This window comes from Ptychodera flava, chromosome 16, assembly GCF_041260155.1.
Source record: "Ptychodera flava strain L36383 chromosome 16, AS_Pfla_20210202, whole genome shotgun sequence".
Lineage (NCBI taxonomy): Eukaryota > Metazoa > Hemichordata > Enteropneusta > Ptychoderidae > Ptychodera > Ptychodera flava.
In genome coordinates, this window is record NC_091943.1 from 40,513,990 (window position 1) to 40,530,827 (window position 16,838).

The window sequence follows — 16,838 nt, forward strand, 5'->3', positions numbered from 1 at the left end:
TTATGAATAAATGGCTCGAAATAACCCATAATGCTATCTTGAGAAGAATTGACCTTGACCTCATAATTGGGGATAAGAGGGGTTTAACCTCAGAAAATGTGTTGCACACATTATTAGACTCTAATTGAGTTGATGAAGAAATAAAGCCGGTGGGCTTAGATCCACTTTGACCACTTTGACCTTCACGTTTTCTTTTCAATTTGAAACAATCTGACATTAAATGGCCGTCTTTCTTACAATAATTACAAGAAAGTGTACCAAATTGTTTGTCAGAAGGAGATTGAGACTTGGGATCTGATGATGTGGGAGTGTTACTTGAACTGTGTGAACTGCTGTCATTTGATTTCCTACTCTCCTTTGAGAAATTCTTGGATGAAAAGGAGGAGTTAAATTTACCTGCATTGTTTCTGTATGAAAAGGACTGGGATGGTTTGCTGAGAAATGAAGATTTGTGGGTCAATGAATAATCATCGGCCAAACGTGCAGCAACCTCCAATGTATCTGCCTTTTGTTCATTGATAAATGTTTTGATGTCACTCCGGATGCACCTTTTAAATTCCTCAATCAAAACAAGCTGTCGTAATTTGTCATAATTCTGACTGACCTTTTCAGAAGAGCACCAACAGTCAAACAGTTGTTCTTTTGTTCGAGCAAATTCAACATAAGTTTGATCCTTCACCTTCTCACAATCCCTAAATTTCTGACGGTAAGCTTCAGGCACCAACTCATAGCCCTTGAGAATTAATTCCTTCACAGAATCATAATCCGAAGCCTGCTCTACTGACAACTGAATGTAAATTTCTCTGGCTTTACCCACCAAAGCACTCTGCCAAAAGCATAGACCAGGACTCCTTAGGCCAATCCAGACTCTGAGCAATTTTCTCAAAATGAAGGAAATATTTATCAACATCCTTTTCTTGGAAAGGGGGAACTAACCTGAAATGCTTAGTGATGTCAAAACTGTCTGAAGGGAAGAATTTTCCTGACTTTCTAAGCTCTAAACGTCTCATTTCTAACTGCAGTCGGTGTTCTGCTAATTCTCTTTCCTTTTCTTTTTCCTCTCTTTCTTTCCCCTTTGTCTTTCTTCCATTTGTAATTCTTTTTCTTTCATTTCCAATTCCCTCTCTTTCTGTCTTTCTTCCATTTCTAATCTTTCCTGCCTATCTTTCTCTCTCTGTCTTTCTTCCATTTGTAATTGCATTTGTATTTTTTCTTTTTCTAATGCCTGTCTCTCTTTTTCCATTTGTAATTCTAGTTTCTTGATCTCCAAATTTGTCTGCATTTCTAACTCTAATTTTCTTAGTTCAAAGGTAGACTCGGGCTCATAATCTTTCAAGGTGGATTCCTCAAATTGGCCTAAATTAACTAAATGTTTTGCAATGTGGTACTGTATTTCCCGCTTGCGCATAGATCTTTTGACATCTACTTTAAGGAAATTGGCCAGTGCAATGAGGTTGTCTTTTTGAGGGAATCAAATGCGTCCTGATCAAGGTCATCCATAAATTCGTCTGGCTTGAATTCCGCCATGATTGAATTTTGCTGAGTTCACAGTATACAGTAGTTTTGAAAAGGCAGACAAAATGTTGTCAAACGGCTCAAAATATTCGTCTCCCGGACGAGCCCCAATTTTGTTACGTGCAGAGAAAACGAACAAAAGGGTGAACTCAGCAGTTAACGTTTAAACAAAATTTATTACGAAAATAAAACTAATTGCTAAGTCAGGGATAGAGTACAAGCTTTAAAAGTGTACAGACTACTTATCTCAGCTGGGACGGCAAAGCTCCAGTCTCAGAGTTGTAACAGTCAGTTGGATGAATGAACAGTCCTTTGGCTTGCAGGCTTGAAGTTGCACAAAGTCCACAGTATAAATCCAGCGTTGGCAGAGAGGTCTTGAAAGTCTTGAGAATGACTACTGCTGGAGTTTAGTAACACACAAGAGACACGATCCCAAAAGTCTGACTGGAAGCTGTGCACGTCCCTTTTATAAAGGCATATAAGAACAATCTAGAACTTTTATTGACATGCTAATTACTGTTCTAAAATGATCTCCCTTACACAACTAATCAACTTTCCAGAACATTCCAAACATGACTAATTGAATTCAAGGTTGTGAGGTCATTAAGGGCAGTGACCTTGAGAATGTTCTAGACTAATTGAACTCAGGTCATGATGAGTGTGGGGTAAATGACCTACATAACGTATGTATGCATGCATGCATGTATGTCTGTCTGTCTGTATGCATGCATGTATGTATTTATGTATATGTATGTATGTGCGTATGTACGTATCTATGCATGCATGCATGCATGTATTTATGCATGTATGTATGTGCATATGTACGTATGTATCTATGCATGTATGCACTAGGATATGTATGTATGTATATAATTATGTGTGTATGTATATATGTATGTACCGGTATGTATGTGTGTATGGATCATTTAACCCTTTGAACCTGGCTCGGACAAAAATATCTGCATGATGTCATAGTGTACCAGGGGGTCAGGATGCAAAGGGTTAACGTGTACCAGTATGTGCATGATGTATGTCTCTCTCACTGTTTGTCTACATACATCCAATAGTGAATGTTTGCATGTGCAGGTATGAATGTATGGTATGCATGTGTTAACCAGTAAGATATGAAAGAAATAGTGTGTATATAAACTGTCAATTATGAATGGTTGAATGATGGTAGAGTGTTGTATGTATTTGTATATAATTTAGGATTATATAGTGAATGTGTGTGTGTTTACATATTAAGTACATTAATGAGTGATTGTATGTTAACATGTAAGTCTTCCAAGTGTGTAATGACAGTTATGTTTAGCAAGTCCTGGTATGATGATAAACAATCAGCAGCTGTCTCTGTATTGTTTGGTTTTCATATTTTTACTTGTTGACAGAGCTAACACTTTTGAGTTCAATTGAAATCCTCTGTTCTTAATTTTGTTTTACATGGTTTGATAAAAGTCTGACATAGCTTGCGCATGGACGGTGGCTTGAGTAAAGGGTTAACATCATTCATGTTGGATTACACTTGGATGACAGCTCTTAGACAAGCATTGGCGGTGAAGAGGAATACATTCAGCATTTGTTGCCAACTCTTTTCAGCATTACCTTTTGAAGGAATGGATATTTACTCTGAGGCTGCCACTGATTTTAATGACTTGAACACAGCAGAACTTGATGAGAAAGTAACACTTTGATTGTGCCATCGCTTACCACAAATCTGTGTGAGCTGAAGTGTATTGTGCACGATATCATTAATGCAGCAACTGCCAGTTCTTCTTAGATTAATAACAACACCAATATGCCTCCTTGATGAAATTGGTCTTTTCAAGAACTACAGCTTCAACATCCAACAAAGTTACATCTTACAAATACAACAGAACATAAGCAGTTGCCAAAGTCATGATTTTGACAAACCATCCATCATCGTTGACAGTTCTGATCGAATGGTTTTCTTGTATTGGAAATCAAACCATTATTGTACTTCGGATGACATATGAAGAACATGAAATGACAAGAGGATATATCCTCAACACAGCAGTCTACACCTGAGATTAATTGAGAAATACTGAAGCTTCCAGACAATTCACTGTCCATCACCTATGGATTGTATCAAAACCACAGAAGAGAGTTAGGATATATTGAACATTGCAGTTCCCATTTGTGGATCAACTGAGTGATGCACTGATTTGAACTTTCTCCCATGTACATGTGTGCACTGTGGTTCAATAACAGAAGAAAAAACTGCCATTCTTAAATGTTCAGTTTACAACTGTTCTTCAATTGTTGAACTAGTGTACTGTACGTAACTTGTTCTACATGTATATGCACCTAGCGCAGTTTACAGCTGTACATCAACAGAGGAACATGCAACAAACTTGCTACTATGTGTATCTGGTGTTCCAATGACAGAAGAAGGATATCCTCAACAATGGAGTTTATACCGTCTGGATGGACTTGATTAAATACTGTGATTTCTAATAACTATCCCATATATGCATTTAGTTTTGGCAACAGAAGAGAGATCAATGTCAATAAAATTGACAGAGAGTTTCTGCACAGACAACTTTGCCCATGGTTGGAGTGGATACTGCAAGACAAGTTGTTGACAATATACTTGATGGTTCAAATATATTGTCTTTGCCAACATCATTCCATCAGTCAGCACTGTGCAATATAGCCAGCAACTAGTTTTCCTGCCAAAGATGCTCCAGTTTCAAAAGTGATTTGCCTATGGAAAAAGAATATCCTCTACTTTTTCTGCAAGTGACATGGACAGCATTGTAAGATTTCACCTTGTTGGTGAAGACCTTTAAGTACCAGACGAGAGCTGTGGAGGCCCCTTAACTCAAAAGCTATGTCAGTACTAAATACAAAGTGTTCAAATTCAATTATGACTGAGTTAGTGTTTGCTCTTACACTGATGTTAAATTTCTTAAATGATCATGAAATGACAGAGATTACTGCTGTATTGTATATTGAGGCAATGGTAGATCAACTGAAATGTAAATGCATACACAGAGACCCCTAAAGTAGGTGGCTATGTTGAAAACTGCATGCCAAGATTGACATGCAATTAGTGTCACCATATAAAATAGGGTAAAACAGGGTAAAAAAAAGCAAAACAAAAAAAACAAAAAAACAAACAAAAAAAACACAAAAAAATAAATTAAAAAAAACAAAAACAAGAAAGAAAAAAAAAACAAGAAAGAAAAAAAAACAGTAAACCCTACTCTGAATTTGCTATATTATTTCAATGGACTGTGGTGTTGTCAATGAGTCACAATTCAGAGTCCACAAGGCAGCTTCATATTCTGAACTGTGGTGGTAGCTCCAAGTTAACCATTGAAAAAGTTGGCCTCTAAAGTCATATCCAGGGCAATAAACAATTGTATTTAGTGAATGTTTATTTGTATGAGTGTTTGTGTGTATGTGTGGTGGGATTGTGCGTTAATTTGCATTTTTAATAGAAGTGAGGCTTAAGCCAATTTCTATTAGTTAAAAAGTCCTCCTTTTTGCTTAGTAATGACAATATATTTTTTCACAGTGAGTTTGATTCACCATGGTGTGTATCTGGGATAATTTAACGTCTGTTTCATGACAAACATGATGCATGTGAGAGTGAGTGTGTGTATGTGTGTGTGTGCATGTGAAGAGAGAGACCAATGTGGCTAATCTGTGAGAGAGAGAGAGAGAGAGAGAGAGAGAGAGAGAGAGAGCGCAGTGCGCATATCCATATCCTAAAAGGATATAGTATGCACACTGTGATTTAGCTGAACTATTTCTGAGAGAGAAACCTTGCATATTGTTGAAATACTCCCTTGTATGAGTTGGTAGAGCTTCTTAACCCTTTTTCTGCCGAGCGCCCTTGTCCATTATCCTGCCAAGTCAGTAGAAAACGGCCGCATAATATGTACCTGCAAAAGATTGGCTCTCCTGCACTTTATCCTGCCAGGCATTTTGGCAGAGACCCGCCCATTTTCAGGGTAGTTTTAGCCGTACTTGTACGTCTTAGACTTCGATAATTTCTACATGCCCTTAGACAGGGAAAGGTGCTCAAGCCTTACTGCAGACAAAATTGAGGTCACCGGCTTTGTTTGCCCCAGGGGGCATCATTTTATTGCCAATTCATGTTTTTTTTTTGGAAATAAACTCCTTCAGTATTGCGCATGTCCGCTAGGCGCAAACATCACCTCGCTCGTCTGTTAGTGTGAGACCCTGGGGGTCGTCCTAGGGGTGCAGCAGCACCGGCAAACCTGTCCTGTTTCCCCAGGGTAGAGTCAATTGAATACGTACCTTCAAAGACTTGGCTGTGTAGCACAAAAACTACGTTTTTGCCGTTGTTCTAACAACATGGCTGAGACATTGACACACAGCTTCCGCAAAGTTTAGCCAGCTCGTCTGGAAGTTAGCTTACGAGTGTTACGGTTCATTGCCGACTTAATTGAGCGGTCCTCAGTCAGGTACGGTTTTGTACCGTCATGGCTTGGGCTGCAGCTAACAAGTGATAACCAGTCACTACACCCAAGTTGTCAGTCTCACTTTTGTGATGCACGGGTACAACGCAATATGCTTCCATTGTTCTAGCCATCAACGTCTCCACGTGCCTTGCGGCCATTGTACAGCTAGCTGGTTTGCATAACAAAAGCAGTCCCTGATCAGTGCAGGCGGTTTCCCCATAGAATTGACCTCATGTACCCTCATGAATTCTCGCTACACAAACAGCGTACGTAGCAACCAAAGTCGTCGGCAACAGGATACGTTTGCCTGCAAACCACAGCAAATACTTTGGACGATGGAATAAATAAAAAATCCAAAGCCAAGTCCATTGAATTGCACGGCCAAGGTGGTGAAGGACGTTGCCTGGCTTGAACTTGCAGAGCTGAAGCCCAGCTTGATATGTCGGACACCAGTTTGTAATAGTATTTCGTTCATATCTGTTCCATCAGAGGAACAAGTTGAGCCATCCCGTCTAAAATACATTCTCATTTTCAGTCACGCACAACTGAATAAGTGACTTTTGTCTTGCACCATTGGCACCATTTGCCAAGTCATTTGCAAGAGGTGGCCTTCTAGATTAGCATTGCCAAGTTGGTCAAGTACGGTAGCAATCTGTATAGTGCCAGGCAGCCAAGTACGTCCAACGCCGCCAAAAAACGTCACTATGCTATCCAGCCAAGTCCGCTAAAAAGCAGTAAAAAAACCCAGCCTCCTCGTGTGTGGGCGACTGGCGGACAGGTTTCTGCACCTTTCCCTGTCTATCAACTCCCTGCAAACCCATTTCGAGGGGAAAAGGCATTCCTTGTCAGAAAACCTGTCCTCAGATGACCCCTAAACGCACAGGGAATAGTACAAGGTAGTGCTGTCGACTTGGCAGGAAAAGGGGTACTGAAAAACAGCCCAATTTCCACCGAGTTGGCAGGATAACGGCCACCAGTGCTTAGATTCTGGCTACACCGAATTACGAGCAGATTTTCACCTACTTGGCAGGAAAAGGGTTAAAACCATGAAATCGATAATGTTACTGCAGATTTTACAGTCCAGATGTTGACATTTGTGAATGTTTGTGTATTTCAGATGAAGACTTCAGATGTGGAAAAAAAGAGAGAGAGAGAGAGAGAGAGAGAGAGAGAGAGCCTAAGAGAGAGAGAGAGAGAGAGAGAGAGAGAGAGAGAGAGAGAGAGAGAGCGCAGTGCGCATATCCATATCCTAAAAGGATATAGTATATGCACACTGTGATTTAGCTGAACTATTTCTGAGAGAGAAACCTTGCATATTGTTGAAATACGCCCTTGTATGAGTTGATAGAGCTTCTTAAAACCATGAAATCAATAATTGTAGTGCAGATTTTACAGTCCAGATGTTGACATTTGTGAATGTTTGTGTATTTCAGATGAAGACTTCAGATGTGGAAAAAAAGAGAGAGAGAGAGAGAGAGCCTAAGAGAGAGAGAGAGCCTAAGAGAGAGAGAGAGAGAGAGAGAGAGAGAGAGAGAGAGAGAGAGAGAGAAAGCGCAGTGCGCATATCCATATCCTAAAAGGATATAGTATATGCACACTGTGATTTAGCTGAACTATTTGTGAGAGAGAAACCTTACATATTGTTGAAATACTCCCTTGTATGAGTTGGTAGAGCTTCTTAAAACCATGAAATCAATAATTGTAGTGCAGATTTTACAGTCCAGATGTTGACGTTTGTAAATGTTTGTGTATTTCAGATGGGGGGGAGAGAGAGAGAGAGAGAGAGAGAGAGAGAGAGAGAGAGAGAGAGAGAGAGAGAGAGTGAGAGAGAGAGAGAGTGAGTGAGAGAGAGAGACTGCAAACATCTTTCAGTGAGTCTTTTCAATCAGTGAATACCACAGAGTATCAGCTAAGTTCCAGGAGTGCTGTCTGTGATAATTCACAGAATTACCATCTACATGTATACTGGCAGGTCACTTTAATGGGTAATAGGAAAGAACAGTGAAAAGTCCCAGAGATTATATTGTTATACAATCAATTAATAGGGACTTTGTCCTGTCAGCTCTGTCACCCCATCTGCAAAGTCAATAAGAAGTATTTTTGTGTCAAAATATATGTGTATTTTCACCTGCATGGTCTGTTATTATAGAAATAACGGGCGACATGCTGACCATTAACGTTTATTTGTGGGCAAGGGCAAGAGGAAAGCCAAAAATTAACGGGCGAGGCTTGCCGAGCCTGTTAATTTAGCTTTCCTTGAGCCTGCGCCCACAAATAAACATAATGGTCAGAGCAGAGTCTGTTATTAGCTACTATAGACTATAGTCTATAGAAGCTATTGGGATGGGTATCCGTCCGGCGTCCGGCATCAGTCTGTATGTATGTATGTATGTATGTATGTATGTATGTCCGTTTGTGAGGCGTCCGTCCACTCAAATATCTTGAGAACCGCAGTACTTACTGATTTGATATTTGTTGTGTTTAACGTTTATTTGTGGGCAAGGGCGAGAGGAAAGCCAAAAATTAACGGGCGAGGCTTGCCGAGCCTGTTAATTTAGCTTTCCTCGAGCCTGCGCCCACAAATAAACGTTAATGGTCAGAGCGGATTCTGTTATTAGCTACTATAGACTATAGTCTATAGAAGCTATTGGGATGGGTATCCATCCGGCATCCGGCGTCAGTCTGTATGTATGTATGTATGTATGTATGTATGTCCGTTTGTGAGGCGTCCGTCCACTCAAATATCTTGAGAACCGCAGTACTTACTGATCTGATATTTGTTGTGTAGATGAAAAATAGGATTTTGAGAAACTTTTTTAATTTTTTGATATTGTTGAAAAGTGGCTAATTAATGCCTAAAAAGGCGTTTTGGGTGAAAAATCTTCTTCATAACCGCTGGTCAGACAGCTTTGTTATTTGGTATACAGGTCCCTAGGGATAACCCAACTTAGATTTGTTCAAATTGTGATGAAATATGCAAAAGTGTATTTTTAAGGAATTTTTTTGTCATTTTTGGTCAAAATTTGACTTACATTGTATGTAATTCTTGTACTGTATAAACCCTATCAATTCACCTAGAAAAAAATAACTGATATGATTTTAAATAATTGAATTAATTGGGAAATCATCAAAGCCAAAATAATTTTAGTGTAGAATTATCGGAAAGTTCAACTTTTTTTGACAGTTCATGGTGAAATGCCCACCATTTTGGAGGATTAAAACATGTAAAGGCAACTTTCCTGAATCCTAACTTTGACATATTCTGAACCATCATTTATTGTGCCCTGTATGTTATCTAAAAGAAATTGCTCATAATAGTTCGTCATAAATAAATAGAGATAGAGAAAGTTCTAATTTCCATTTATGGTTGACTTGGTAAGGATAAAATAAAATTAATTTTTGAGGAAAAAAATAGAGTGGTCAATTTAAAGAGTGGTCAAAGTGATAGGGTTTTTATGGTAAAGCTGGGCTGTAAGATTCCTCATGTGCTATTTATAGCAAGTATTCAATCTGTGTAAACAGTGCAATGAAAGTGTAACATGATTCCTTATAATGCTTTTGATGTCCTTGAACTTCTTAAGTTTCAAACATTTGTCTCTTCAGTGTGCTTTCTCTGAGTATGTACACAGTCTCAACTTATTCAACAGAATTCACTTACAATGTTAATCAAAGATATCCACCTTCTTCATCAATACATGTGTCACAAAAGGTTATTCTCTACATAACACAGCAGAGCTCTGTCAACTGTTGAGTTGCTTGTTCTTTCAAAACCGCTGGTCAGACAGCTTTAATATTTGGTTTACAAGTCCCTAGGATGACCTTAGTGATATAATTTCATACAGTCAGGAAATACTTAATTTTGTATCAATGTCTATAGTAGCTGCAGGGACTTTGGCCCTATGTTTTCCATTATATTATCAGCGAACCCAAGAAAACCGTCAAAAATTCGAAAATTTCACGAGCGAACGACAACTTGGCCCCAGAAACTGAGCAATACGTGACGCACTGTCAGGAGCGGTAAAAAATTGGCAAAATGGAGATGTTTTCAGAAAAAAGTATCTCAACTTGACCTACAAGTGCTCCATTTTATTTTGTGATTGATTATGATTTAAGTTTGAGCTGTATTACGATACTTTGAGTTGTTAATCTTATTATTCATATTCACGGGCATGTAAACAGACCATTACTGTGTATTTGTGGTCTAGTGGTTCAGCTCCACCAATCAAAATGCGACGGGCAGGACATGGTAATATAATGTGGGTTTAGTCAGTTAAAATGATGTTTTACAACATATCTTTCCAAGAGTCTTCAAATGTGCAACATTGCAACATGTGGCACATATCTCATACCATTCTGGTTTTACCAAACTTTTCAAAATGATGACTTAACAGTGACCAGTTCATAGGACCGGGCTGATTACACTCTGAAATAATGAATAAATAGATGGATTGATGAGATGACTTGCAGGATATTCCTTACAATGATGACTTACTTCTAGAATCTGATGATTGAAATAAGACAGACCTCTGTGTTTTGGTGCCAGTATTCTCATTAGCATTGTGCAAGAACGGCAACTGTGGGCGGCCACCCATTGCAAATGGGATTCCATAATTTTTTTGTTTGGATCGACCTCTATGTATGGCCCATAGTGGCCTACCAAAAGCAGAACAGTCAAAACCACCGAGCTAAATCCCAAACTTTACTGTTCTGTTATCTTGCAAACACTGTGCAATTTCTGTTCATGTGATGTATGTTGCATAGTATAGTGTAGGAGGACTAATGTGAATTTGTCTCTTTTTTTTTTACATATCTATATCTGCTATGATGCACGCCCCTTTCTACATTGCTGTGAGTACCTGTACATGTACTGTCCTGTTTTGTTCAGAAGATCTCTGTCAAGTTCAAGTAACTCATTGTCAAGGTAGGTTGAAATGCTCAATGTGACATAAAGAAATTCAAGTTGTGTTGTCTTGTGCAGCACATTGGAAGATTGTATCTACTAAATAGATTGTCATTATTAACAGTAACTAAAGGAATTTGTGCATAGGAATATTCTCAACTTTGGCTGTTTGGAAATAATTCATAAGGGGTCCACCGGCTCTGTCCCACACTGTAAAGCAAACCATTCAATCTAGCAATCTCAAACACCCTGTTCACAGACTGGAGTCTTCTCATTGTCACAAAGACATCATGATGGATACAGCTTGACTCACAGAGGACACCATCAGGAAAAACTCAAAGGTGGCTTTGAAGCAGGACTTGTCATATGCTGGATATCTCAACATGGCAATTGTAGCATTCTTTGCAGGCTTCTATTAGGTCACATGCTTGGGACTACAACCAACAGGTAAGATGCAGTGATAGATTGATTGATTGGTTTTGTTTGAGTGACAGACTGATTGATTGATTGATTCATTTGGTTCACCAACCGATTGCTTTGTCAATGCATCAATGAGATTGTGTTGCTGACATGATCTACAGTGTGAGATGGATCTATTGATTCTGCACGACTCTAAGTGTTGTACATAGAAGAGCCAGCCACAAGAGACAAAAACTGGAACATTTTATATTATACAGTATTGCACAAGTCCAGGTATCCTAACCAGCAGACAATTTAATTGTCAACAGGGCTTTTGTATGGAAATTCCACTTTTGTTATTGAGAATGCATCAATGTGGTGATATTGACAGTTAAGCAGGCCTCTCAATTTTTTTCAGCTCAGTGTGAAGACTATAGATCAGGCAGTTCTCAAGTTTAAGGTTGTACAGGCCTCTAAAGTGAAAAACTTAAATTTAAACTAATAAATTAAGAATAAAAATCAGGGGTCACTGTGCAAAGAATTCACTCCATAAAACAAATTACCTGACATTACCAATATTTTATATTCAAAACAGCCGCCATTCCTGTGTTAACTATGAGAGGAAAAAATAAATTGGTTGAATTTTGGAAAATTAAAACAGTTGAAGTGTTTTGATCCAATAGCATTAAAGTGAGCCACCACAAGTGGTACATCAGAAAAGAATTTTTAACTTTTGAATGTCTTAATGTCTCAATGTCTGATGCACATTCTACCTTAACTGGATGTAAATCAAAGGGAAGCCTTTCTATTTAGAGCCTTGCTGGAACCACCATGACTGACTGTGAACTGTATCTGGTAAGTGTTCTCTAAGTATAGCAAAGTCAACACCTTGATATACCGCTTGTCACTTATCCACAATATAGATGTTGTATCGATTGAGATGGTTGCAGTGAGTGTCAAAATGAGGTCTAAATTACCAACAGTGCTGTGCAATAAACAGTCATGACACTATTTGAATCTTTCCATTGGATGAGCCTATTTGATAATGAATATGTACATCCTTTCGAATATTCGTAGAGTTAGCACTCCATTGAGTACATGTTTGTCACATTAAATAATATGTGTGAAGGCAAAATGAAATTCCTCAGTGATAATTTTATTTCCCATACTTGAAATTCAACTGATGTTTATATACCGTAGTGTAAAAGATATAGGGAAGCAGGGATATAGAAAATTTCGGTAACAGGTTGCAAAAATAGAAAGACCGGCGGTTACAAGTAATGTGCACATAAAGTTTGTGTAAAATGTCCAGATTTTTTACTAAAACTAAATTTTCACAGCCGGCAAATTTTAGCCGACAGCCAGATGTTTTTGCTGGCTGCTGGCTATATTTTCTACATCCCTGGGGAAGGGTTTACATTATGATTCAAATAGATAGCAATGACAGAATTTCAATAGAGGCCATCACATTTGATATGACTGTAGTTTTGTGTATAGTTCAGAATAATAGTTCCATGCTTTGTTTAGGTTTTAAGCTGGTACATTTGCCAGAACTTCTTGGGCAAGAGCAAAAGTTCAGAAGTGTATACCGGTACTTGCTTAGCAAAACAAATGAAATTATTTCACTAGATTTTTTCAGAATCGAAATCCTTGCTGTTAACCATGCAGTTTCTAATATTGTTTTAAATGTAGAGCTTTTGTACTATTTTGTTATGAGGAAATAAAATTAAGATCAGGTAGAGTTTACATTTGCAAAATCTGATGCATTCTACACCAGAAATGTGAAAAGCATGGAGAAAATAAAAATAAAATTATTTGGTATATAAAAACACCATGCCATTTTCATTGCGCAACATCATGCAACATTTTATGAATGCCAAAAATGATATGCTTTGTGTGAACAGCTGCGGATTCATGTTTCGATGACAGGCCTATCCACCACCAGAGACAACCTTATAGACTACGATAAAGTTACTGTGATGTGTGATAGTGAGTGTACGAGCATGAGTGCCGCACAAACTCTACAGTGTGTGGAGAGGTTGTAGTCAGAAAAGTTGTAACAACTTATCTCAGTTATTTTTGAGATTGGGGATTTTGCTGAGCTGTTTTGTCTTTGGCTTCTCCACCAGGTGACTGGGTACCGTATGTTGTGAGTTGGATTCCAATTGAAACCACTATATATAGTTACAACCAAGAAGACCGGGACAAGAAAGAAGTGGCTGATACCTAGCAGTGGTGGAATGCACTGTCTGTGATAGTCACAAGAAAATGTCATCAAGTAAAAACAAACTTATAATAGGTACATTTTCAGATTAAAGTAATTTTCCAAAATTAAGCTATGGAAGGTGGAGTATAGAAATATCTTGATAAATATTTAGCTCTCAAATCTATGTAAAATTGACATATCAAGCAAAAGTGAAATTCATATTCAACCTGGTGTGTATCACAATAAAGATGGATTCTATTAGTGTGAGGGTAATGTATATATCTTCTGTTTCAACTTGTGGAGAGTGAGCAGAAACACGAAGTGACAGAGAGCATTACAAAATTTCTCCTTATCTGAGACTGAAAAATATTTCTCTTGATGAATGTTCTGTTGAATTCAAAATAGGTATCAAGCTTAGAAAAAAAACTCAAATTGGCTTGCCATATTTAGATGTAAATATCCTTACAACTCTGATTAAATAAATTAATAAAAATATTTATGTCCTCAACCCTTGATTTATCAAAGCTTCTCCCATCCCAAGTGAAAAGAAGCAGCTGTTTCACTTTAAGTGGGCAACAGTTTTTACTCTTTTGCACTCCACCAAATTGAAACTTGTAACAGGTGTAAGAGAGACGATGTTGAGGAAAAGACAACAATGTAAGCAAAAAATTAACAACTGTGACCAGTCTGAAGGTGACAATTGAGATAAACACCCGATTGAGATACCTGCTGACAGTGATAATAATCTAGCTTCACATTGAACACAAAGGACCCCCATGACCCCCCACAGACCACTGTGTGATTTCCCAACATGTAACAAATTCACTCCTCTCCCCTGTACTGAAGCTACTGAGCATGTAATTCAATCATCGTAATTGTCATGTCATATGTACTCTTTCACTTGCATTAAAATTGTGCACATTTGTTAATGTTAAGGTTCACTATATTTGCACAAGATCACTGATTTACTTTCAGGTTCGTTACCCACGAAGATAGTCTGGGTTAAAAATAGTGCCAATCACTTCGTTTGAAGAGCTTAGGTAAAGGCTTTAAAGGTTATACCATGAGTTTATGGTGTTTTAGGGAGAGCAGTGTGAGCTCCGTTTTAAATTCACATCAGCTTTGCTCGACAGTGGTATGATTGAGCAGAAATCTGTTGAGTCATGAGACCCACCCCATGTGTATCAATGGGCCTTGAATTTTGCTAAGTCACCACTGGAGGCGCTATTTTGACCTCTTGCTCAAAATTTCCATAAACTTGCCAACATGAAATTTTGACCTGTGTACAAGTGTAGCCTGATTAAACGCTGTCAATGGGATTTGGATCGCTAAATGTTCTGAAGTAGGAAAATTTCGCTCAACGCTACCATGGTTGTCTATGAAAAATGAATCAGTGGTCTTGTGCGTACTGTCGTGGTAAAACTGCAATTTTATTTTCTCACAGTGTGACATGACATTAATGGTACTTGGAGGCAGGTAGGGGACCACTAGTCAGGGCGTCTCTCCAGGCGTCCAAAAATGCAGACAGGCAAATAAAAGTTTATGCAGTGGAGAAAAATCCCAATGCAGTTGTCATGTAAGTAAAAGTTGAGTACATTCCTCTTCAAATATCATGAGATCATTAACAAGTGCAAGAAGTAATATGGCTGTTTGCAAATGACGTCATTCTTCTCTCATTAATATGCAAAAATAAATATTTGCCAGCATGTTTTTGATTAGAGTTTTGGAAATTACTCATTCAAGACTGCTTATATTACAGTGAATACTAAAATATGTATTAACATCTCAGACTAGCTGCATGCAGCACTGACAAAATTTGTCAACATTTCAAGCAGCATTGTCCAATGTCATACCTATGCAGCTGTATTAAGTACCAAAAATGTAACCATGAACAGTGCTATTATATCAGTTTGTTTTTCTTGCAGATATAGCATTCCATGAGTGTTTTTGACTATGACTTACATGACTGTAATGATGCTTTCTTGCCAAAGCTTGTGGTTTTAGCTATTAGCAAAGCATATGCCTGGAAATTGCATCAAAAATTTTGTGTAGATATTTATTTTTTCAAATTAGTGAGGTATCTTTGACATTTAACTGATTTTGTAGAAAAGGTTATTTAACTTACTTAGCAGCAGGTTACCAGGACTGCATGACTTTCAGCTTTAAGGTAGTATGCGCCTCAAAAGTGTAAGACTTAAATTTTTGCTCAAACTTTCCAGGATAAAAACTTGCAACCATTCTGTTACCAAATTAACAATAAAAATCAGGGGTCACAATGCAAAGTTTGGAACTAGCAAAACAAATTACCAAATAATTTGCAACATTTGACATTCAAAATGGCCGCCATTCTGTGTCAACTCTATGGGGTCGAAAAACTGAGAAGATGAAAGTTTTTCCTTCTGTAAGAGCTTTAAAATGAGCTGCACAAGTAGTAGATCAGAAAAGAATTGTAGAAATTTAAGAGTCCAACTATCTAACCCTAAGGGGGTTCTACCTTAATTTTATCATTCTCTGAAACCTTCATTCTTGGTCTTGTATATGACACCTTGAATGTCATGGCCCTTTGTTTTGATCCTGTTGTCGTAATCGGTGTTTTTTAAACATACATTTTGGAAGTAGGGATGTACAAGGGAAACTCAACCTTTCTATTATGTGTTAATATTTTAATACCTGTAACAAACGCAATACTGTAACTATGGTTCTAGTGTGGTGACTTTAACACACATATCAAACATTTGTCTTTGCAGATTACAAGCATTTCAGGATGGGATGTTGGGAGATCAGGTATCAATAATATCCAGTGACATGAGGCCATAGGGGGACCCAGTGAAAGCAGACATCATCAGTGAGTTGCTAGGTTCATTTGGGGACAATGAACTCTCTCCAGAATGTCTAGATGGTGCAGCGCTGTTCAGTCCGGGTCAGCTCCAAAATTGGAGCGCTATACCATAATATTTTCCCCCTCTCATTAGCCAATCAGCGGCCAGCGCGCCATCAGTAAAAATTGTATTTCCTGGCAACCTCCACATGCGTCCTTCGTTACGTACGCCATACTGTGTCGAACTCCCGCGCCGTATTCTGTCATAATGTCGAACAGTTGTGTGGCCACTCTGTCAAAACACAATTTCAAAATCGCGTACCAGTTTTATTCTGGCTAAGACAACCAAACCCCATATATCGCTGTGATTCCTAGACTCTGGCTTGAAGTCCTGCGAGATATAAATCGTGTACCTACACAGATCGTTCAGAATACCCCATTTGTGTCGGAGATGGCAGCGATACAAATTCTACCGTATGGGGAACAGTTGTGTGGCCACTCTGTCAACACATTTTCAAAATCGCGTACCATTTTTAGTCTGCGTTT

At 38.3% G+C, this 16,838-nt stretch overlaps 1 protein-coding gene across 3 annotated transcripts in view; it reads left to right on the forward strand.

Moving 5' to 3' along the window:
• The first annotated feature begins 1,920 nt into the window (after window positions 1-1,920).
• LOC139114837 (uncharacterized) overlaps window positions 1,921-16,838 on the forward strand; it is a 72,621-nt gene continuing 57,703 nt past the window's right edge. Inside the window, exons 1-5 of one of the 3 annotated variants that reach the window (XM_070676783.1) lie at window positions 4,692-11,562; window positions 12,064-12,123; window positions 13,398-13,567; window positions 14,919-15,050; window positions 16,222-16,319. The gene's annotated coding sequence lies outside the window, so the exon portion shown is untranslated. Of the gene's footprint in view, window positions 12,124-13,397; window positions 13,568-14,918; window positions 15,051-16,221; window positions 16,320-16,838 lie in introns of all 3 variants that reach the window. The other 2 variants (XM_070676784.1, XM_070676782.1) reach the window with 2 other exon arrangements.